The sequence below is a fragment of the Strix uralensis genome, chromosome 4, assembly GCF_047716275.1.
Source record: "Strix uralensis isolate ZFMK-TIS-50842 chromosome 4, bStrUra1, whole genome shotgun sequence".
Taxonomy (NCBI): Eukaryota; Metazoa; Chordata; class Aves; order Strigiformes; family Strigidae; genus Strix; species Strix uralensis.
Window position 1 is genome coordinate 60,940,549 of NC_133975.1, and position 24,519 is coordinate 60,965,067.

A 24,519-nucleotide genomic window follows, 5' to 3' on the forward strand; every position below is an offset into this window, starting at 1 on the left:
ATACTCAAGGTGTGGCCTCACCAGTGCAGAGTACAGGGGGACTATCACCTCCCTACTTCTGCTGGTCACACTATTTGTAATACAAGCCAGGATGCCGTTGGCTTTCTTGGCCACCTGGGCACACTGCTGGCTCATGTTCAGCTGCTTGTCAGTTAGAAGCCCCAGATCCTCTCTTCCAGACAGCTCTCCAGCCACACCTCCCCAAGCCTGTAGCGAGGCATGGGGCTGTTGTGGCCCAAGTGCAGGACCTGGCACTTGGCCTTGTTGAAGCTCATCCCGTTGACGTTGGCCGACAGATCCAATCTATCCAAGTCTCTCTGTAGTGCCTCCCTATCTTCATGCAGATCGACACTCCCACTTAACTTGGTGTCATCTACAAATCTACTGATGATACACTCTATGTCCTTATCAAGATCTTCAATAAAGATGTTGAACAGAAATGGTCCCAACACTGAGCCCTGAGGAACACCACTTGTGACCGGCTGCCAGCTGGATTTAACTCCATTGACCACCACTCTGGGACCGTCCATCCAGCCAGTGCTTGATCCAGCAGACCGTTCGTTCATCCAGGCCATGAGCAGCCAGTTTTTCTATGAGAATTCTATGGGGAACTGTGTCGAATGCTTTTTGAAAATCCAGGTAGATAATGTCCACAGGTTTTCCCTTGTCCAATAGTTGGGTCATCTTGTCATAGAAGGAGATCAGGTTTGTCAGGCAGGACCTGCCTTTCGTAAACCCATGCTGACTAGGCCTGATCCCCTGGTTGTCCATTGTATGACTTTTAATGGCACTCAAGGTGATCTGCTTCATGACCTTCCCTGGTACCGAGGTCAGACTGACAGGTCTATAGTTTCCTGGATTCTCCTTTCTGCCGCTCTTGTAGATGGGTGTTACATTTGCCACCCTCCAGTCCAATGGGACCTCCCCAATTAGCCATGACTTCAGGTAAATCATGGAAAGTGGCTTGGCGAGCACATCTGCCAACTCTTTCAGCACCCTTGGGTGTCCTCCAGGAGTAACTTCAGTTTTTCCTTTCTCTGCACCTGTGTTTCACCCATTTTTCTATAAGGACAGGTAGGAGTTTTTTTTACTCAAAGGGGAGTGATTATACCCCACAAAATTATTTGCTCGGTTAGAGGCTTTCAATAGTGAACAGAATGAAAACAGGTGTACTGCTGTGAATGGCAGGGGGAAGGGAAGCTGTTTTGAGGGCACATTCAATAGGCTAGGGGAGCTGGGGCATGCTCAGAGACCTCAGAATAGCCATCTGAAAAAAAACCCCAGTAATTGTCTTGCCCTGACTCCCTTTATCCAGTGAGTGAGCAGCAGCTACTGGAACAAACATTCAATAGAAACACAGTGGGTGTCTTTGTCATTTTTGTGATCCACATTGTGAGGGGCCCAGGAGTTGAGAGTTTTGCCATAAACAGAGGTTTTCAACTGAAGAAAAGCAAGTTGCAGAGAAAATCAGGCAGTTGAAATCAGATTACCTTTTGCAAGGTGATGTTCACCCCATATTTTGACACCTGATGGTGTGGTCTGGGTATGGGAAGGAGCCATATGTGATCCACCTAGCTCTGGTGTGCCTAGTGTTTATCATGGTCCATGCGTACATGTTGAAAACCATGAAACCCCATATGCATCTGTTTTTTATAGCTAAAATATTACTTGATTTCCCACAGGAATCCCTCATCTCTGATTTGTCTATGCATCTCCATTTCATAGTAAGCATTTACACTGTGGCTTTACAGTAAGCTAAGTCTCTGCTCTGTGTCCTTGTAGTGTCCAGTACAGTAAGGTTATGTGAAAGTCATCCATTTAAAATCATGGTTCCTAGTTTTGTGGTCTTTGACTGAGATTTTGAGCACATAGAATCCGTAGAAGTTCCCTTCATTTTCAAACAAAATTCTTATTGAAATCAGTGAAGAATACCGGTGCAGTTATTTAGGTGCCTGAGTACAGTCAGCTTTAAGCACTGAGCTTTGCCAGTGTTGTCTCAGACAGTGCACTGAGCTGCACCCACCACTAATTGCATAATAAATCAGTGCAAATTGCACATGTTGTGGTGCTCCCAAGTGGCCTTTGCAAACCTGTGTCCTCTTCTCACCAAGCAGCCGCTGCCCCATGTGAACCCACTGTCCTGCTACTCCTGGACACATCAGCTAAAATCAGTTATAAGCAGATAAGCAAAAGTGTGGGCTGGTGGATGATGAACCAAGGATCCCTGGGGTTTAAGAGCATTAATCCTCTTGATTTCGATAGCAGCAAAGCTTTTTAATTGCTTAAATGGTTTTCCAAACATCCTCTAAGGAAAAAGCTAGTCTTCACCTGTGGTGAGGTTGGCTGTCTCCCTTGGAATAGATGGGAACTAGAGGTAAGGACTGGGCTGAAGCTTGAGTAAAATTGTCCAGTATATTGCACTGACCTCTGCCCCCTACTGTGGTGGAAAAACCTCTAGCAAAGGATGAAACTCATTCATATGAATGGCAGCTGTGTCTCCTTGAGCCCTAACGGCTTCAGGGCAACATGTGCTGACCTCATCCTGTATCAGGAGCTGTTGCTGGAATGGGGATGATGGTGTGTTGCAGCACACTTGTAGTTAGATTTAATTTGCAAATAATTTAGCAAGGCTGTTCTGGTTTTCCTTATTTATTCTTGAAGGGCAGATCTTCCCTGCTGGGTTGTCAATTGGCAGGCATCTAGGAGTATTTCCATGCTTTGATGGTGATCAGAGGTAAAAAGGAGAAAAGGAATTGCAGCAATGGTTGTGTGTCAGTCCTTGGGGATAGAGTCCTTGGCATGTCATATATAAAGACCTTTTTATATGATAAATCACTGCAGGGAGAGGCACGTCTGTCACAGACAGATTGCTATTCCACAAGATGCTGAACAAACATGGAGCAAAAACCTGGCTGTTGTCCTATCCATGTCACCGGGATGGTATGTATGTAACCTGAAGTCTGTGTGTACTGCTTCTTGAGCTAGTGCCAAACACAGAATGGTTTTCCCACCCGATGTAGATTTTCTGAGTTTCAGAGATGTTCCCAGAGCCAAATTCTGTCCTGAGACTGCAAAAGTCGCAAGAAAACTTTTATGTTTCTTTTAAATCAAATCAATTTAAATACTTTCTCTGATAAATTTTAAATTTTACATTGCTCTTTGGACATTTCATTTTTTAACAATTATTTTTTATTATAAATTCAAGTTTCAAAACAGATGAAATTAAAAAGTATGGCATTTCAAGAGACTTAAAATATTTTCCTCCCTTCTCTCTGATTTCTTTTTCACTATCAGAAATTCATCACAAATGACCCTTTCATACAAATTACTTTAATTCTGACAAAGTATTTGCTTTCTGATGAAAAACCATTTTAGTAGAAAATCTCCAGACAGTGCCAGTAGCAAGGACTCTTAGCTTCTGTAGCTTAAATATTGTTAGTGTATCAGGGACTTGAAGTTAACTCAAGTGTTCAGGGGTTTTTTTTCTTCAAAATGAAGAAAATCCAAAGCTGTAAAAGCTGTTTTAACTTTATGTGCAAATGACTCTGCCCGGTTTGTTTGTTCCTTCTGAGAATTAGTATATTTTTGTGTGTGTGTGAGTGTGTGTGCTTTGTTTAGGGTTTTACAGAAGGACAGTAAAAAATATTTTAGAGGGCTATTTGTGAAAAAGCATGCTGGAGAAATACTGTTTCTCCATGAATTTCAGAGTGAGGTGTAACCTGATTTATTAGAGTTTTTCCTTATTTGTAACAAATGTTTTTCTATTGCCCCTATTAGTTGGTGACACCATTTCTGTGGTAAATGAACTGACATGTGAAGGTAATGATGACAAGGGGCTGATAATGGATGGCGAGGGGAAAGGGGGGCTTGGTGCAACAACATGCCCTACTGAGGTTGATCCAAGGACACCTATCAATCAAAATGGTGACAGCAGTCAGGGAAATTTAATTGGAGATTCATTGAACCCTTAATGATGTGACAAAGAAAAATAAGGAGGCTAAAAAAGGCTTCTGGGCTTTTCTTTCCTCTCATTCTGCCGGTTCTCAGAAGGAGAAGGGGACCGTGGGATTGCCAAAGGCGCCTCTTGTCATTGCGTCTGTAAGAGGTAATCATCATGCTTTGAAAGGGAGCAAAGTGTTGGGAGCCGTGCGCATATATATTTCATCGCTTCAGTACAGAAAGGAGGTTGTCAAAGACCTTTTCTTTAACTCATGTGGTGGGCCTACCTGCCTCTTGATTGTAATTGGAAGTATTAAAAGAAATGCTAACAAGGTATATGTGCCTTGCATGAAAATGGGGAAGGCCGTATAGTGGTTTGGGCAGTGTTCCCCACAGAAAAGGCTTTATTCAAACCCCCCTTTCTCCTAATCTTGTTTTATCACCAACAAACACGATGAGTTACGTTTGGGAGCATGCAATCTGTTGAAACTCAAGAGCTGAGTTACATGGCTTGTAAATGACAGGATACATAAAATGCTATCGTTTTTCTGAGCTGCCTTTCAAAATTAGCACGGGTGCTTAGTGCATACGGGCAGCTTCTCTTGTTTAGCTTTTGCATACATTTCCATAAATAATACATTAATATTACTTTAGTGGCAATGCCCACTATGTGGAGGGGACTCTTTGCAGATGCAGGGAATCTGTTCATTATTTTCCACCTGGCAATTCTATCTCTTTTTGAATATGCCACATAAGAGCTTTCTATTTGGGTTGGGAGGACTCTGATGGGAAAATATTTACTGCACTTGAGCTCTTATTCATCTTTTTCATTGACTGGAAAATCCATCCCTTCCCTGTTTTGCTTTAGCTTAGTTAGGTGTTGAGATTGGATAAAATGACAATGAATGGTGAGTTTTATCAGAGAATGGTGAATTTTATCTACATCTTTAAGTTCTCTTTTGTGTGATCCGGTCCTACCAAATGAGACTAAGCCATGTACTTGTAACATGACCTGTCTCAGTGAAAGTCCTGAAGTACAACAACAACTCCAGCAGACACATCTAAATATTTGGGTTTCAAAAGAGCTAAATACCTCAATACTTAGATATCTAAAGAGCTAAATATCTAAATATTGTGGCCCCAAGCCCAGTCCCTGAGCAGATGTACCCATTAATGTGATGGTCAGAATTTGTTTTGGCCAAATTTGTAAAGATGTGGGCAAAATTAAAATGTAAAGGGGAGACTGTCTTGCTTCCCCCTCCCCTCTGCAGTGAGCTGAGAAAGGCCAATAGGAACCGATCTGGATGTAGAGTGTATGATAACACACAGCATAAAATGGGATTCAATAATCCTAACCTTATCTCTTCTTATTTCTCAAGCTGGTGATGTGCGTCAATAATTAAAGTGAATGGCAAGCTGCAGTACCACCCTGACCTCTGGGATACCAGTTGCCATTAATAATAATGCAGTCAGACAATACACGGTTTTAGCACCACATTAATACCAACAGGATGAGAAAAGGGGGATAAAGCCAAAGGGATAAGCCAAACCCCTTGGTGTCATCTGGGTATCCTTTCATGCTGATCTTTCTCTTCATGCTGTTTGATTCCAATTATTCTCTTCTCTTTACAGGCAGGAATATTTGTTTAATTATACTGTGGGATGGGATGGGGAAGGAAAAACAGATTTGGATCTAGCTAGCCTTTTTTGGCTCTTCTGTAGTTGTATTTGCTCAGCAGAAAATCAGTACCTGCCTTGGCAGAGCCTGCATTTGGAGACTTTGCGTGCCTGACCAGACATGCAGATCAGCTCCATGTAGCTTTAGTCACAAGCTGAAGGGCCCATGCTGGAAAATTCAGGCTCAGCTCCTCTCCTGCCAGCTGAGAGCACAGCTCACAGCACCTCTGAGCTCACGCCAAAGCTTTCAGGAAAGAGCAGCCCTCTGGTGTGCTGCTATCTGCATACTTGGGTAGCTGAAAAATTAGCCTGGCTTTTTCACTGTGGAGAGCTTTCTTGATGTAAAGCGAGAGTATCTGCATTCCCCAGCCTGCCCAGGCCTGCCCTAAAGCCCACAGACACCTGTGAGGTATAATACTAGAAGAGTCTACATTAGAGCCTGTGTATTATTCCTAGGCATAAAAATAATGGGTGGAGGGATTTCTAAAAGTCTTCAACATTACTCAAGCTCTGCTGTTTCTCAAGTCAGGTGAAGTTCTGCCACCAATTTTGGTGACTGATGGTCTTAGAGCCCAAAGTCAACCCTGTACCAGTATCCTCTGCTGTCCTTCTGTGTTCCCCAGGTCAACGAAATGCCTTGAACCTCTCATAATGCAGGGGCAGAAATGGAAATTTTCTGTTAGATAATAATGTATATGTATCAAAAATTATTGCTGTCAGAACTGGAACCAGAGATTTCTTTGTCCTGTCCGGGAAGAGGTTTCACAGTAGTGTCCTCCATGAGCACAGCCCATGTGGAGAGGCCTCCTTTAGTGATTAACTTTGACTTTGCTAGGACACCCTGTGCACAACTGGTGGGACCTGTACAAGATGTTGGCTGTTAGCTGTCCAAACAGTCTCACCATCCGTGCATAATCCAACCAGCCTCTGGAAAATGTATTCGCAGTCATTTTTGTGTTGTAAAGGATTGGTTTTCCACCCCCCCCCCTCCATATTTTCATGAATGCATAGCAGTTTCTCTTCCATTAGACTTACAGCCTTTCTGTGCCCCTCTTGAAATTGTTTCCCTCCTCTCACTGCATTCTCAGTTTGACAGTGCTTCCTACTGCCAGCACTATGTTTTAACAGCTGCCCTTGAAATGGGATTAGGCTTTTATATGCATCTGGCCTCAGAATGATTTGTGAGAAGAGATTTAGGGTATTACAGGGTGTTTAGGGCCACACAGGGTTGTGCCGTGTATGGGAGCCTGTTAGCAAGCAACTGATGTTAATCCGTGCTACAAGTTGTATGTGCTTCATCTGCTTTTACCACTCTGATTAGCTCTCAGAAACACAGATTGGCACTAATCCGAAAACTGCTTTTTTTGAAAGGGTGTTTGCCCTGGCTCCTTCAATGTCCCTGTTGCTTTGCCCTTTGAGGCAGCACATTTGACACAGCATTTTTGCTCATGGTTGATCTTATGGCCATAACCTAGATGTGACCACTGGAACTACATCTGGCCTTGTGTGTTGTTTCCCCATCTATATTTGTACTGCAGGAAAAATGTGCACAAAGAAGGAGCTATTTGGGGAAATGATCTGGCTGGGAAGGGCAGTCCCAAACGCATTTATTTCAGAAATGACTTTGCCCCAGAGCTCCATGTCCCAACAGTCCTGCAAACTTGGGAAGAACAAGGATCCTCTTCCTTGCTTCACCATTTCGCCCAGTCTTTGGTTAATTTGATCTCTATCTGAGAGCACTGGGGAGAGAACATCTATTAAACAATAAAATAGACCGATTGTGATGTATTTTCAACCGCTTTGGGGGAATTCTACAAAATTAAGTATCAGAATTGTTTTTCTTATTGGCAACTATTGATCTCTGGCTGTGCCAGTTTCTCTCATTAACACTTTTATTACCTTGTCAATCACAGCACAACCTGCGCTAACCAGAGGCTAAAAGGATTTACTGTTATTAACAAAACTGTCTGGTGCCTCAGAGCAATAAAAACAGCTGAAACCACTGGGGGAGGGAGAAGTCTGCAGAGATTTTGGTAGCATTTTATTCTGGAGACTGATTCAGAGGGAAAAAAAAAAAACCAACATAAAATAGGAGCCAGTTTCTCAGCTGATGCAAATGATTGAAACATGTAAGAAGCATCAGAGCCACAGGGCCATCTGTCTGCAAGTAAAGGTCCAGCCAGAAATTCAGGGTAAAATCTAAAGATAGAGCAATACTAAAAATGCTGTTCATGGGCCAGAAGCCTGACATGCAAGACAATCTGCAAACACTGAATGAGTCAATGCCTGCCCAAGCAAACACGTGGTTCAAGGGCCACGATGGGTTTCCACAACTTGGGGGTCCAGTTTAGGGGACTGAGTAACTTTGTAAACCAGTCCCTTTAGGTATGTGACTCCTTACAGACTGAAAAAGGATGTTTTAGGCTTTTGCAAGTCACAAAAATGCCTTGCCGTGAGTAACCATGGGAATGACTGTTGGCAGGGGTTGGAGGTGCACTGTAATGAATTCGGGGGCATCTGATGTGCACATGATAACATGGTGACAGCGAATGAGATTGTGATCTTGCTGCTGGCACCTTTCAGTAATACAAATAAAAAAAAAAATCTATTTCTTCTCAAAAGCATCCAAAAGTTGGCAGTTTGAAGGGCTTGGTCCTTGGCGTGATGGGAAGCATGATTCTGTTGCTTCAGGGCAGGTTGTCCAGCACTCTGAAAGCTGGCCATAAAAATGCAATGGGACACGGTTATCAAGCCTCTCATGATTCAATCCTCTCATGATAACCTCTGGGGTAGGATACTTGATAACATATTCTGTCAATAAAGATGTTGCTTTCAGTACCTAGGTCTTCTCAGGCTTGAGCACCTTTAAAGGCATTGTGGTTAAAAATCTCTATTTGTAGTCAGTGGTGCTACAACATTTATAAATAGAAGGCTTCATCCTTATTCTCAGTTTCCAGGTGACAAAATAGAAGCCTCAAGCTCTGGTGTGACTCTCAGAGCTAGCCCTCAAGTTCGATGTGAGAAGGTGCTCTTTCACCTGGCTGTGGCAGAGATGCATGTCACGGGCATGCAAAGGTGGTGGGAACGAAGGGTCCTATGCTGAGTATTTAGCATCCCTCAATACCTGAGCACTCAGCTTGCTTGCTTTCTTAGGGTAGTATTTCCAATAGCATTTGTTTTGAGAGCAAACTACCGGTATGCTTGCAATGAGCTCAGGGCAGACACAGCCCTGCTGTGAATATGGCTGGAGGAGCAGAGCCTCTGTCTATGGGTCAGGCCATGGGAGAAGTTGTGCTGCTTGTGCTGGACCACAGAATATATAAGCACCCCTCTGCTCTTCCAGACCAGGCTGTGTGATGGGGGCATATCTCAATCCTGGCATCTCTCCTGAACTCTGCAGTGTGGCAACAAGCATCTCATATCTCAGCCATCCCCTCCCCTTGCTATTGCTCCTGAATGGGCAAGGGTCCAAGGTTGTTGTTTGGTTGGTTGGTTGTTTTTTTTTAAAGAAGAGGGCTTCCTTTTGACAGTGTCTTTGGAATACAGTGAGGTTTTTTTCATTACTACTATGGTAACATAGTCCAGAATTTTTGTCATTTCTCCTAACCTCCAAGGTCACCTAGACACTTCAGGGATGCGAGGCTGCTCACCGGAGTAAGGAAGCAATTGACAAAAGGCACAAGATGGGTGAAGACAGCCATTAAAATCCTGCTCTGGCTCTAAATATAGCAACCTTTCCATGCCAGTCTCCTGTAATTTGCATGTTGAATTAGCATCTCATTAATATCTTATTAGGGACACTGGAAACCTAATGACAAAAACAAAAGCAGCATGTGCAAAGAAGAATAATAGGAGGAATGAACTGAATAAAAGACCTTTTTTTTCTCCCTTGTGAGTATTCAAATGAAGACTCAACTGCACTCTGTCAGCTGGGTTGTGGTTTCTGACCACCTTGGTGTTAGCAGTGCCTGGAGGTTGAAGGTGCCCCCATCGCACAGACAAGGCCAAGGGATAAAGCCCCAAAGGATGTCAGCAGACCCTCAGTGGCTAGTGTAACCTGGCTGTGCCTTGCTCTGATTTACACACGAGTTCCATTTTAGTGGAGGCTCCCCAAACCATGCCAGCTCACCAGGATTTTGAGAAGTTAAGTATTGAGATCAGAGGTCCTGAGCTCTGCAGACTTTGGAACCAAATCACCCAAAAAGATGAGAAATAAGAGGGGAAATTAATTGGATTTTTCTGGGATCCAAACAGAGTTCAGCTTAGTTCAGGAATTTCTCTCTCTTAGCTCACCTCTATCTAATTTTCTCAGATGAGCCCAGCCACCACAGCTCGTATCAACTCTCCCCAAATGACTGAGCGCTTCAGCGCGCACGTTCCTGTCACTGATTTTGCTGTTAAAATGCTCCAGTAATAAGGTACCAATTATACTATCTCCCTCTAGAAGCATATTGCAGCTGAAAAATGGATATCATATCATTAGCACCTTTCCCTTCCATCATCCCAGGGGGTGGAAACACCAGGCAATGGGAGCAGCTTACTGCCAACAGCCCCTCATGGTTTTGGTGGAGAAGAGACTTCTTCTGGATAACAAAAGAGAAGTGGGTTTAAAGGATGTCACCCATGCTTTCTGCAAACTGCAGTAGGGAAATGCTGGCCCTTGTGAGCCTTGAAGTCAGAGACCATCTGATAGAGAAAAGGGACTCTGGAAAATGAGAAACACAAAAGCTGAAGCTGGGAAGTTTAAGGGAGAGATGTGGTAGGAAGTCTGTGTACATCAAAATGTAAAGCATAGGGTTCTGTAGACCACAAGTGGGCTTTGCTATAAGGGCAGGATCAGGCCGCAGAACAGGTGAGGGGAAGGTGTATGCATCCCCCTTGGTCTGTAACTAGCAGTGTGAGGCATATGGGCTGAAACTTGGATATGGATAGGTTCCAATTAGAAATCCAGCACATGAAAGTGAAATCAAACCATCATAAATCAGGGAACACATGAAAACAATCCTTTGGGGACTCTAGCGAGCTGTTTCCTCATCAGATTTAGCTGTAATGTATTGGATTACATTAAAAAAAAAAATCACCGGTAATGCAAACCATGCAGAGCATGGAAATGCTCTTCAGTTCCTCTTTATAAGCGTGTTACAAGAAATAATTTGCATCTGTATTTATGTGAACTATTGAGTTCCTGGGTGCTGTCATTGTACAGCCGTAAATGAGTTAGTCTAAACCCGTTTTGCAGCTTTATTCTGAAAGCAGCAGGAGAAATTATGTGCTTTCCAAAGCTCCCTGATACAGTGCATGCAGGCTTAAATGGTGATTGAGCTCTCCTTGTGTCCCCCCACCCATCATGTAGGTCCAGTGCCAACCCTTGCTGTTATCCCAGAAAACCCTCTAGCTGTTGTTCCACAGAAGAGATGGCAAAAAAGAGAGGGTGCTTGGTAGAGTGGATGAGGGTTTGTGACCCCTATGTTGTGCTGCTTGGGGGCCTCCTTCAGTGCTTATGGTGTTTGGCATCATCCCTTGATCTGACCTAGTGCCTAGCATGTGTTTGAGACAGATGATAATTTGGTAATGGGTAATGCTTATGCAGTGTGGAGGGGTTTTCACCTTTTCTGCATGCTGCCATTGCACAGCAGCCTAGAGTGCCTCCGTGACAGGGGATACCTTGGTTTCTTTCTCTGAACCACCTTATAAGTTCCTCTCTCTGCAGAGGCTATAGAGCCTCAAGAGACAAGGTTCCTCCAGAACACCGAAGGCTCACTGCTATGTACATGCCCAAGTTCAGGAAACCTGCTCACTTCAAGCTGTGACCCCCCAGATAGTAGGATGACTGTACACTGGAAGTTCCTAGTGGACCTTTGCCATTTTCCAGGTAGGCAGGTAGATTATTTCAGTCAATCAGTAATCCAGTCATAAATCTTGATCTTTCCTGTCTAGATTTTTAAGACAGTGTGACACAAACCCCGAAGAGGCTCTGCTGTCATTCAAGCCCTGCCTTCCCCCACGCTGACAAACTCCAAAATGCATCAGCAGATTGGCTGTTGGCATCTGTCTCTCCTCAACTCTTCTTCACAAAGGGAAAGTGATTGATCCCTTAAGCAGAGGTTCACTAATCGTATTCATTTATTCAGGCATGGCCCTGCTGCATGCTCTGAAAGAGCAGAGCTGCCTTTCTAAATGCATTTTTCAGAGCTCTTTAACAACTTAAGAGCAGCGGTCTGCAGGGGAGGGAAGGCGAGTCTATCATTTAGAAACATGGAGGAAAGAGGGTGCAGTGACTTTTGATGCTCAAGTGGCATCATACGAAGTCAGGGCAAGATGGATGAACACGATATTCTATCTTGGTGCATTGAATATGCAGAGAGGTGACATGTTGGACATTTGGCCTTGGTCCAAAGTCATATTGATATGCTGCATTGACACACAACTGGCTAAATGTCCTCAACAACAAGCAGGGTTATGGTTTTGCAGTGTGCAAGGCACTTGTTGAAGAAGTAAAAATTCTAAACCAATGCACACCATCTCTACTCCACTGGAATCTCCCATGAGGCCAGCATTCCTTATAGCAAGATGGACAAGCTTTTGGTATCCTCTAAACTCCTTTTTCTACCAAAAAATTGTCTGTGATTTGTGGTCCATAGGGTTCCACTCGTTTTGGAGTACTGTGACTCTAGCACCATCCCTACATTGAGCCTCATTGCTGCAAGAGCTGGTTGAAGCATTCCTCTATCTCCTGTAGTTGCTTTTCCTGATTGCAATGTAGAAGTGCCCTTAATAAAAAGGAGGCTTGGTCCTGAAGTGTTAGTTACTCTTTTCTGCCTTGCTGAAAACCCTTTGGGCTGGTTCTTGGTATCATCTGACCTTGGATGTCAACTAGTGTTTAGTCTTTGAGGCTGTCGCTTTCTGCATGATAAGATAATCATAACAGAGCCAGAGCTGACAAGTGGTGTTTTGATGTAAGCAATGAGCAAACAGACAGATCAATAAGTGCTGAGCAAGGCACGCTTCACCTCATATCATATCGACTTGCTGCAAAAATAATGGGGCAACAAAATGAAAATGTGTTGTGTTCTATCTGAGTTATGGTCAGTGGTTATATATAATATAACACAATATATTAACTCAGATGGGACTTGCTGTTGAAAAAAATACAAATGGGCAGGCACAAAATGTACTGTCTCTAAATGTACAGAGCAACACATAGAGATTAATTACACAGAATATGGGAGGAAACGAAAGCAACAATAAATTTCTATTATTATAACCATGGAAAGAACATGAGAAAGATTTATGGCACTAAGAGCAAAATTTCTGTGTCCTGTTAGTCTGACTGTCTAATGTGTGAGAGATTTATGAGGCCAGTGAGTAATGATCAAAATTATTCATAAAAGTTTACCGTTTGTTAGCTTTTATTTTTGCTCTCATTGAGGCTGTTTATGAGCAGTGGAAGGATGACACCGGGCTGACTGAGGCGCTGAGAGAGGGAGGCACTCTCTTGTGTTAAGGTTGCTTTTAATGCACCGGAGACTCTCCTGCTTTGCCCTCTCTTGCCTCTGCTGATTAATCATGATGGGCATCCCTGCGAGGGATACATTTGTATGTTGGTGCATGATTTCTCCAAGTGCAGACAGGCACTTCTGTATCTCCTACTGCATGCCCACACTTGGCGAAACAATGGGCAAGTGTATAAACGGGGCTGCTGCTGGGAGGAAGGAAGAGTCACTGTGAAAATCAGGTTGCAGAGAGAGAAAAGTTATGGGAAAGAGCGGAATAGCACACTCTTGGGAATTTATTGCCTTAAAAATGGATTGTATGTATCTAGCAAATAGGATGTTTCTCACAGCTATGTGGGCATCTATCTTATCTCCCAACAGCAGATAGCAAACTGTCTACTCATGGACTTAGCAAGATAGAAGATGATTATGGCTGCTTGGTTAATTGTGATATGACATGACAGAGAATATAATTTACCTTGATGATAATTATCACTGACCCAGGTAGTTTTGCAAAGCTCGGACAGAGTGTGGAGTGTCTCTCTGATGGATCAGCTCCATCCAGGAAGGCTCTTCTGCAGCTCTGTAGCTTCACAGGCACTCTCTGGATGTGCTGGAGTATTTTTCATGTTTAATGTAGGAATCCACACATAAAAAGAAAACAAAACCAAGGTAATACTCTCAAAAATACCCTGGAAAATAAGAATGTAAATCTGGAATGCATTTGCAGTGGGTTTTGGGGGCAGTAAATGCCACAGATATTCACAGAATGAAATAGCCATTGGGGTCACAATATTGAAACCAAATGTTCCATCCTTCAGGACTTACCAGGGTTGCTGTCCTCTCATTTCTTTTTTCTTGTGAAACAGGAAAAATCAGAAGTTTTATCTTTGCTGCAATCGTAGGTCAGGGATGTAATAAGACATTTAAGCACAGACTGGAGAGGAGAAGTATTTTCAAGCAGGGTGTAGCATTTAAAGTAGTTAAGTAGGCTGTTTCCCAGTTGTTGCCCAAATTTGTCAGGAAATTGTAAGATTTTGAATTAGCTTTTTTTGCTGATAGCATCATTCAAATGATTTTCAAAATACTTTTGTCACCAAAAGGGATTATCACAATAATCTTGAGCAGCCAAAAGTCCAAGATGCTACAAACATGGTTTGTAAGAAAGTCCCAGGCTATTAAAAAAAAAATAAATTAGGTCTGTATTTTGGATATTTAATTGCTAAAGAAAAATCCTGTTTCAGAGAACAAAGATGCTGAAAAATACTTGAATAGCTGTTATTCAAAAAGATGAGCCAGGCAACCCTAAACTTACCCGGATAAAAAAGGTGACTCCATTATTTCAAGTAACCCCTGGTAGAAATGAGAGCAGAATTTGGCATAGTGAGTAGATTAGTAGTATAAAACGAGAATATTCAGGCAATTCATCATGATGCCTGATTTTACAAAAATATGCAGAGCTCCCAGAAGTGACTAGCGCTGTTGAAAGGAAGGCCTGTTACTTAGATGTGAAACTTCTTTTGAGGCTTCTATTACTGACAGCTTTTGTTTTAGAAAGTGCTAAGTATTATGTGCTTCAGGGACCTCTGATTGCATCTTTGGATTTTTCCACTGCTGTTTTGGGAATTTTGGAAGGAACTTTGTTTCAGAGGCACCAGAGATGGCATGAGCAGTTGCAAAAGCCTTTAGCTCATGGGAATTGTGTGACACTCATGGACTTCAGCAGGGTCTGGCAATTTGCAGTTTTTAGGATCTGGCTTTGTGGCTGCGAGGGTGTTGTAGTGCTTCATTTCTCCTGCAGATTCGCCCCCCGGCCATTTCCCTAACGTGATGCTGCTGCATGCAGCTGTGGGGTGGAGTGGAGCGGCATTAGCTGGCAGAACTCTGTTGCTTGCATCCCCTCCCTGCATTTTTAAAAGCTGCTTGCAGCAAAGTGGCTTCTTACTGGGAGCAAGTTGTGTTTCCTGTTCATGCTTGCACCGATGGCTGCAGACTGGCTTTTTTTGCTGTGTCTCACCTTTGCTTGGGGATCGAGCTCTCCCTCCTGCCCTTTCATCTCCACACTTCTCATCTCGTGACTCATTTTTGGATGGTGAGGGAAGTATGTGGCAGGAAGAGGCTGAGAGGATCAAAGACATATCGGGGACTTTGGAGTCTGGGAACGCTGACTAATGCAAGGAGCCAAGAAAAGGGGCAGGCTTTTGTCATTGAGTGGGGAAGCAGTGTTGGGGCGGGATGTACTTTCCTTTTCCTGGGGTTCAAGGATGTGAGGCCATTGACTGATGGCTTTGTTGCATGCCAAGTGCTTCTTGCCCTGCCCTAAACAAGCTGGAAACAAGATAAAAAAGAAAGAAAAGTGAATGGGAGTAATTTGAAACACAGAACATCTGCATGTTCCTTATTAAAAGAAAAATAAAACAAATCCTTAAAAAGTCAAAGTGGTCCCTGGAGACGCATCACTTAGCAGGTGACGAGCTAGGCAGGCATATACACACAGAGATTTATTTGTCCTGCTTTCTCATGAGTCCTCCCAGGCTGGAGTCTCAGCCCACAGCCGTCTGAGCCCTGGCTGAAGCCTCTCCAATACTTGCTCTCTAGCAGCTTGTGGCTGAGGAGGAAAATGAGCTCCAAAAGGAGCCCAGGAGGGAGCTTGATGATTAAAAGGGGGCAAAAACATTTGAATAAATACCTTTTAGCACCTGCTAGGAGTAGAATATACCTGACATTTGGTATTTTCTTCCAGGTGCTCTGATAAAAATTTAATCCATTTGGGGAATAGGGTTGGGGGTGGTCATGATTTGTCTCCCCCAATTGCATGCAACCCTGTTGTACAATCTTGTTTATATGGCTATCGAGCTTCATCTTAAAACTCACGGGCAGCTCACTCCTGGCCTTGTGCAAACCTTAGAGACGCTCAACTTTGCCAGCACCATTTGCAAACATCCTGGCACATGCTGAATCATGAGTGAGCTCTCACAAGTCAGCCTAAAAATGCCAGAAGAAAGTGTTTTTGTCTTTGTTGTATCAAATTCAGGCCTGATTAGAGCAGGAGTTTTCTAGAGGGACTATTGATTTTTGCCTCACGGACTGTACCCAGCAATTTGCAAGTCACACAGCCATCATTTATATCTGGTCTTCCGCAGCAAGATAACAGTCCCTGTAAAAAGACTGGTACGTTAACCATTGGCTTGGTGATGGATCACATTAATAAAAGCCTCAGATTCACCACAGCCAAATCATGAGTCTGTTCCAGCTGCAGGATTTTAGCTGGAAGATGGCAAAGGATATATGCAAATTGCTAGGACAGCACCTTCATTTCAGATGAAAGCCGCCTGGGATGAGGAATCTTGGTTTCTTCTGCAGGATTAAAATAAGGAAGGCTTTTTTCTTCTGAAGAAGCACCTTTCCCAAGTTTCTTTGTCAGTCTGATGGAAAGTCCATGAAGTCAATGGTCTTCTGTAGATGTGTGTGTGTCCTTCTACATGATGGTCTACATCATCCATTGGACTAAAGATCAGCTTGCCTTGGCAGGAAAGGTTATGCATGATGGGCTCGCGCAGTCCCAGCTTGTCCCTTTTCTTGTGGTTTTGTGATCTCAGCAAGACTTTATAAAAATTAAGGCATGTTGCCTTAATATGCATTGCGGTTGCTTAAAACCATAGCTTCTATTCTGGATGTTTGGAAAAATACTTTCTTTTTTTTAAACTTTGCTTTTGTTTAGAAAATGTTGACTTTTCAAGTAAAACAACCACCAAAAACCAAACCAGTAAGCCCCACAGAAAAAGAATGCAAAAGATACAGATGGGAAAAAAAGATCTGATACTATGGTTAACCAACACAGGAAAAAGAAGGATGAACACATGTCCTCTCGGTGGATATTTGCAAGCGGGAACTGCCCTCCTGACCTGCAACTGAGCAAGTTTCACGTCCCCCCATGAGAGTTCTGAAGCCTTATCCTAGAGTTACCCTGCAAGGCTGATGGTTCAAGTGTTGTGCATGGGAGACTCTGAGGACCTCCAAAGTTATAAAATTCTCAAAAATGACAGAAATTTTGGGTTCTGTCCTTCTCTGAGTCTTGTGGAGGTGTCTTCTGCTGAATTACTGATCTGAGGGGCTTGGAGATTGGCTGGCTCTGTTAATAGTAACATTAAACATATCAGAGCTTTTCTGTATCAAAACAGTATTCTCCCCAAAATATACAGTACGTGCAAGCCAAAAAAGCTTAGTGTTGGGAGGCTTTGAAAGGTGCCTGGCACAATTTGGAAGAAAGCTGCCTATGGCAGCCGATGCTGAGGTACATCCCCAGTGCCTGCAGGGCTCCCGTACAGCAAGAGGAGTGCAAATGACTTGAATCTTGTCTGACCAGCAATGCAGAGGTCCAGAAAAACTGTTTTTCGCTTAGTGCACAGGGCAGGAGACAGGCATCTGGTGTTGGCCCAAAGCTCCGCTTCGGGCTGCCAGAACGCTCAGTGCGAGGCTTTTCCCGAAGTCTTCCAGCTCTCTGTTGGCTATAACGTGCTCCCAGCCTCCTGTGGAGAACCACTGCAGCCCGCTTTGCATGCAAATTGTTAATGCATTGTGCATGAGGGCCCTAATTAATACTCTGCTGCAGATAACGATTTTACATTATAGCTATTAACCTTGGCATATTTCAAACTAAATGTCGGTGCGTTGGGGAGGATTTTGTGTACGTTGCGTTGTGAAATAATGAATTATGGTTTTGCATATTTTATATACTGATTTTCTTTAATAATCATGAGACTAATGTTGGGGAAAAGAGGCCTGCAATAGTCTATTGGCTACTCCAGTGGTTAGGGCATTAGCCAGGCATTTTGGAGCCTCAGGTTCATTTTCTTGCTCTGCATTGACTTCCTGCACGTCTTTTAACCTTGTGTATGCAGTGAAGATAGAAGTACTTCCACTCTCATAGGGATGGATTTGTAGTCCCGAGGGAAGGTAGCTGTCCTTTTCTGTTCCCAAACATTTCTTTTTCTCAGAATTTGTAAGAAAAGCAACTCGATTCCTGTCTCACTTGGGTGTCCATTTGCAGTGATCTGATTCCTTGATCAAGATTATGAGCCCTGTATCATCAAAGTTTGGAGGATAATGAGATTTTAAGGGTGTTTTTTTTTTTTAGATTTTTTTTAGGATTTAATTGATTTGTCCCTAATAATAGACCAAAATTGATTACATGGAGTAACAATGTTGAAAGCCTGGTCTGCTGGGGTTTGCCCGAGTGGCACAGTTCTGAGGAGGACATCTGGTTCAGACTGAGGACAAGGAGAGTCGGAGGCTAAACGCCACTATTAGCTGATGGGCACTGGTGCTGATGGTGGTTTAAGCTGTTTGTGTCTGCAGTTCTCTGCCCCATCGTCTTTCTGGGGGTGTTAGGAGAGAGCATCTCCCATTGCCTCTCCTGCTAAAAAAAAAATTTAGACTTGTGTTCAAAGCACCCTGCAAACCCGTTTCCTCTGCCAGGGCAAGTGCAACACCTGGGGCAGGGCTACAACCTGCATTTACCACGAGGAGGAGAATGTCCAAGGGTTTTCCAGTCCTTTCCAACTCATCCATCTTCCTATATTCCGTCCTTGAGCAATGTTTAAATGCTGAAAATCCCAAAGTGCCGAACTCTGAGGAAACCTGGCCCTCATTTACCCTGCAGTTGCTATGATGTGTAATGGAAAAAGGATGCTTATAAGGCCACTTTCTTTCAGAAGAATTTTGTTTCTGATCCAACTGGCAATAATTCTAACTCTGTGTAAACTATTTTATGGATCTGTATAGTCAACAGATCAATTTTATTATACTTGGCCACTGCAGAAAAACTGTAAACTCCTGCTGTTAGCTGATGTCTGGGAAATATGTTTACAACTTTATTCCTTTCCTTTGGTGGCATCAATGTATTTATTTTTTTATTTAATAAAAAAATGTGCTGTGCTCTCTCCCATGCAATTTTATCATGCAGAACTTTTCCACATGGCCAGCTCCAGCACACCATATTGTGCTAATGAGAAAGCATTTGCAATTCTAAATAATGACAGGTCTCTTGGTTTTCCTGGGCTGGTAAAAGTTCAATTCTCCTTTGTCTTTCAACTATTATGTTTTACTGATTTTAAAGGTATTTTATGTAGCATGTTTGCAAATATCCGTTTCCAGTGAAGCCCCCAAAGTGACTGAGGAAGCAAGATTTGCTTCAAAATGAGTTAACCCCTGTTAAAATGATGTAGAAAGTATTAAAAGGTGTAGGAGTGAGTTGCTGCTATTCACAGCCGTGGTAGCCAGCATATCGGAGTAGCTTCCTTAGGTGGCCATGCTCCACCCCGTGATGAAGTTAGGTCTGGTAGCCGCCCTGAGCACATCCCTCCTGTTATTTAATTGATTTAGTGACAGTTTTGGTTTATGCAGGGAATTGGACTGTGGCAATGAGCTACCCAGGGACCCAAATGCTGCTTGGCTGAGAGCGAGGGCTTCTCTATGGGACGTCAAAACAGTTACCTTTTTACAAGTTGGCACTGCCTCTCTGGAAGGATATATTTGAAGGGAATGTTGGATCGGTAACTTTAAAAGCCCCTTTAAAAATAATCAAGTTTGGGAACATGTTTTCATGTGATCTAAGCTTCATCTAACCCAGTATCCCATCTGTGACAATCATCAGTGCCAGATGTTTCTAAATAAGATATGAAACTCCCACGGCAATAGATGTGGAATGATTTGCCCTAAACAAAGGTCCCACCCTGACCTTGCATAGTTTCAGATCAATCCTGGAGCAGGTGTTTTACTATGAATACCTGGTGGACAGGAAAAGCTCATGAGACGCTCATTATTTACTGAATTATACTAAATAAAAATATACAGCTTCCTGACCAATCTCAGCTGTGCCATCTTTTGAGTTACGCTAAACTGGCACTTTCCTTTTCAAAAGAACTGACCACAGCGTCACAGAATAGACCAAGTGGGAAAGGACCTCTCGAGTGAGCTTCAGACATGGGCTGCATTTGGGAGCTGTCAAATTAGGAACAGGGAAAACAAATTACAGATCTATTTTACTTGAACAGGAATCGGTGAAAAGCACTCTGGTGAGTCTTGCATTTGCAAAGTCACTTTTTGGAGTGGATTGACACCTCAGCTATTGCTATGATACCTTGGCAACTCTATTAATTCATACTTTCTCTTGGTTCCTATGCAATCTGCACATTCAGGGTCAAGCCTTCGCTAATGACAGCTCCTTGTGTTTCAAGGTGGCCGAATCAGCAGGACGTATGGCACGTATCCACAGAGCTTTAAAAATATCTTTCTACGTGACATATGCTGTTTGTCCCTGAGCACCGGATAGGTTAATTGTTAAAGAAACATTAATAACATTAACTGATGGTATGGCTTCCCACTGCCTCTGCCCTGGCAATCTCACACTGGCAAATGGATTAATAATCCTATCGGAAATGAATGTCGTTGCTATGCAAGTAACTCAAAACTAGATAATTTAAGAATAGTTTGGATGATTACTAATTAGATCCACTGACACAGGGGAATTTGAATTATTCATGACTGGCTGAAAACAGCGGGTAATTCATTTGTGCACTTCTGTGCAACTAATGTGAAAGTTGTTTATTTTTTCCCACACACACCCAGATGATCTGCTAAAAATGATCCCTTTGTTTCCATGCTGATCATTTCACTGAGGAGGAGCGTCAGGGCTGCAAGGTTAGGATAAAAAGCCTTGAAAAGTTATTTGGAGAAACATGTGGACAAGGCACACTTTGAGACATGAGCTTTATTCTTTATTCATTGAGTTTCAAAAGGCCAAGCCAACATCTGAACTTCTGAATAAACATCCAAATTAAGATGCTCACACACTGCTGGGGTAGGTGAGGAGATGTCACATGGTGGCACCTGCATCCCTGCATGCACTTTTTTTTTGGGTGCTGGGGTGCATGAGCTAGCTAGGAAGACAAGAGGGCACCCTTCGCAATGCCACCCCACTCCCTCTGCTCTCCCTGGACTCATCCAGGACCACCCTGTCTCCCTGCAGCCGAGGCGTCAAGCACTCCCTAGCGTCCACCTCTCATGTGGAGGAACACCCTGAGGAGCTTCCCCCTCTGAGGACCCTGTGTGTATACAGATGCACATGCCACTCAAATCTGACACCCCCAAATAGGAAGCACGCTGTTTTTCATGAGAAAAGGCATCTTTATTTAGCAGCACTGCACACATGTACTGCTGGACATGGAATTTGCTAAGGTGAGCTGTGTAATTCAAGTTGAGGACATATAGGAGGTAATGAAAGGTGTTGTCCAGCTGTGCTCTGTTTATCCTTAACAGCATGCAAATGATTCAAAATAGTGCACAAAAGCTCCTTCTGTCCTGGCACTGAGCTGAGAGCCCCAGCCAGCAAAGATGCCTGAACAAACCAATTTTAGGACTCCTCCCTTATACCTTGTTCCTTCCCTGAGATGGCTATGATTAGTTTAAATAAGAGTGGGGGAAAAAAAAAACACCAAAAAAAAAAAGAGTGACTCTGGAACTGGAGGATAAATAACCTCACACATTAAATTACCCAGCTCGTTCAATACCAGGCTCTGCAGATCCTATTGCCTTTATTAATTTATGAGCTTTATTATCTTGATTTTTCATTAAAATAAAATAAGTTGGTCTAACTCATAAAATAGATAAAGTGAAGCACAATAGTTCATTTACCATTGATCCATATTTGTAACTCACAGAAGATGACAGCTATTGTTAAAGCAGAGAACAGCACCTCGTCTTTCCTCCCTGGCTCACCAGTGTACTTCTTGCTCTTATTTTTACCAGTTTCCAGCACAGCTGCACTAGCTCATGTCAGTGTCTTAGATGTGTCTAACACTTCGTCAGGTGGGAGGCAGAGAAACATAACTTGCCTGAGACCACAGACTGGAGCAGTTACTGAACTTGGTCTTGTGGCTTAAGAAAAAAGTGGGGAAAAAAAGAGTGTGAAAGCTGCTGTAGAGGGGATTAATATGTAAAAGAAGACACATAAAGCACACCATGTGGCAGTGAATACATTTTAAGTGTGAGAGGCTTGCATCTTTTTTTTTGGTGAAATACCAGATTCAGGCCTTTCTTCTATCTTAAACCAGCCAACACTTGAGCACAGGGGATCTGTGTTTCTCCACATGAGTGTGTGTGCGCATGCCCCATATATCCATTTCTGGATAGAAGTGAGAAAAATGCCAAGGGCTGAAGTGTGTTTGCGGATGAATTCCCATATATATGAATTTTAGAATTTTCCTCTTACAAAGTCAAAGATGTGTTAGACAGCAGAGACATTTCAATAGCATGTAGCCCTTAGAGGAGCAATGCTAGTTGTGTGGCAAAGTCATGTCTGAAATGATGCTGGTTTTACAGCTGTTGTTGTGATTGTAACCAGCTCCCTGCCCCTCAGCAGTCCCTAGCAGGCACCATGGCTCTGCATCCCCCTTCCAGCTTCTCCCATGTTGAGCCACTGCTTAACCCTGGCAGCCACCTCCTTGTCCGTGTCTTCCTCAGTATGAGCAGTGCTGGCACTGACAGCATGAAAACACAAGAAAAAAATCACTACATGGTGTTTGTTAATGTGTATTTCTATTTCCTCCTCCTGGCAAGCCAGGGAAGCTTAATTGGCTATTTCGTACTGCTGTCCCTTTCTCCTTGACCCCAGACCTTGGTTTCTGGCATCTCCAGCATCACTCCATAAATGACAGTAAAAACACCTGATGCGGCAAGTGGGTGCTTTATGAGGAGTGATACGGCATCAATCATAATTAACCTGCATGTCCCTGTCACAGGCTGGGGCAGGCCCCATCACATCTGGTTTCCTGTTTAAAAATACTTTGGTTTATGTAGGTTTAGCTGAAAACAACCAAGAGACTGATCTCTAGGCAATGGGAGCTGGTGAAAGATGAATTATCTGTCACTCAGAAAGATGCCCTGGCTGTGGAAACCATCAAGCACATTCGTAGGGTTTCATTAGTCCTGCTTCCTCCCCCTCCCCACCCTTGGCGTTGTTTGCTTTTCGGATCAGTTAGCAGCCCAGCATCTGCTCTCTGAGCCTTTTGGAAAACACTTTGGAGGATGTGAAGCACCTGAGTCCTGCAACAGCATGATTTCACAGCCATTTGTAAAAGCAGGGACATTCCCTTTGCTTCTTGAATTTAACGCCGCACCATGGTCTTTTCAGACCTGTGTACGTACAAATAAATAGTAGCCAATCAGTGCAAAGTGCGTTGACACTCTGCATTAGCACAAGAGGTGCTGTGGGTTTTGTATCACTGGGCTGTAAAGCGCTGGAGACTTTTGGTGCTGATTTTTGGTGCTTAAGGCAGAAAGTGGCTTGCAGAGCCACCAGGTAAGTGGAACTGAGACTGTCCTCCATGCTGCCTAGCCGATGCTGGGTGCTTTTGGTTTCCTCTGCTCCCGCTTGCCCTGTGATACAGCAGCTCCTCTTGGTAACAGAGAGCAGAGTCTGTGGTCATTGCCTTGTACAAGCCACACCATCAAACACAACTCTTCTTGTTAATTCTTTTGGTGACTAGCTGGTGGCCGGTGGGAGGCAGGGAAATTTGGGCCTGCTGGTGTTGTATCAAGACGATTGCATTCTCCTGACGTGCCTTACAGGCTCAACTCAGTTGGAGTTATTAACATGTTTTTAAAAAATTCCTGACCACTTCAAATGTGTGCATTCCTCTCCCTCCCTCCAAATAGCGCTTTGACTGTATTGAGAGTTAAACTGGTAGCTCTCTTGAACCTGACATGGTAATAAATCTAATAACATCCTGCTAACAGAGCTAAATACCTCATTTGAGGAAAAATGAAGCAACATTTTTCCCTGAGCTGTAAAATATGTTGAGTGATTTCATTTCCTTTGTATGGAACATTAGGGCTTGGCATAATCCTCACTCACTCTTAAAGAGCATAAAAGTCGTCTCCCGTGTGATAGCTCCAGTCGCCTCGCTGCCAGGTACCTGCTGCGCACTCTGTGCCGCCTGGCCTGCTTCTAGCAGTAGCATGTGTGGTTTTCCCTCTCACTAAAGAGAAAAGAAAACAGGTCTGTTCTGGCATTCAGTTGCAGGCTGTAAAATTGTAATTAGCAGTCAAGACACAGCCATCTCTACCTACAAAGGCCACCTGCACCACTGATGCTTCGCTTTCAGGCATGTCCCTCAGTCTGCCAAGGTCCAAATGCAAGACACGTTATCTGGCCAAGTCTTAAAATGAAGAATGAATGAAATTTGAGTAGGGACAGTGAGGTGCCAAAAGATCAATTTTTAAAAATCTAAATGGCTTTCCTTATGTCTCTGTATGGGAGTCTTTACTTTTAATGTAGATAGCTTTCACTGGGGAAGTGTGGGGAAGAGAGACCTTATTTGGGAAGATTCTCAGTTATTTCATGACTGTT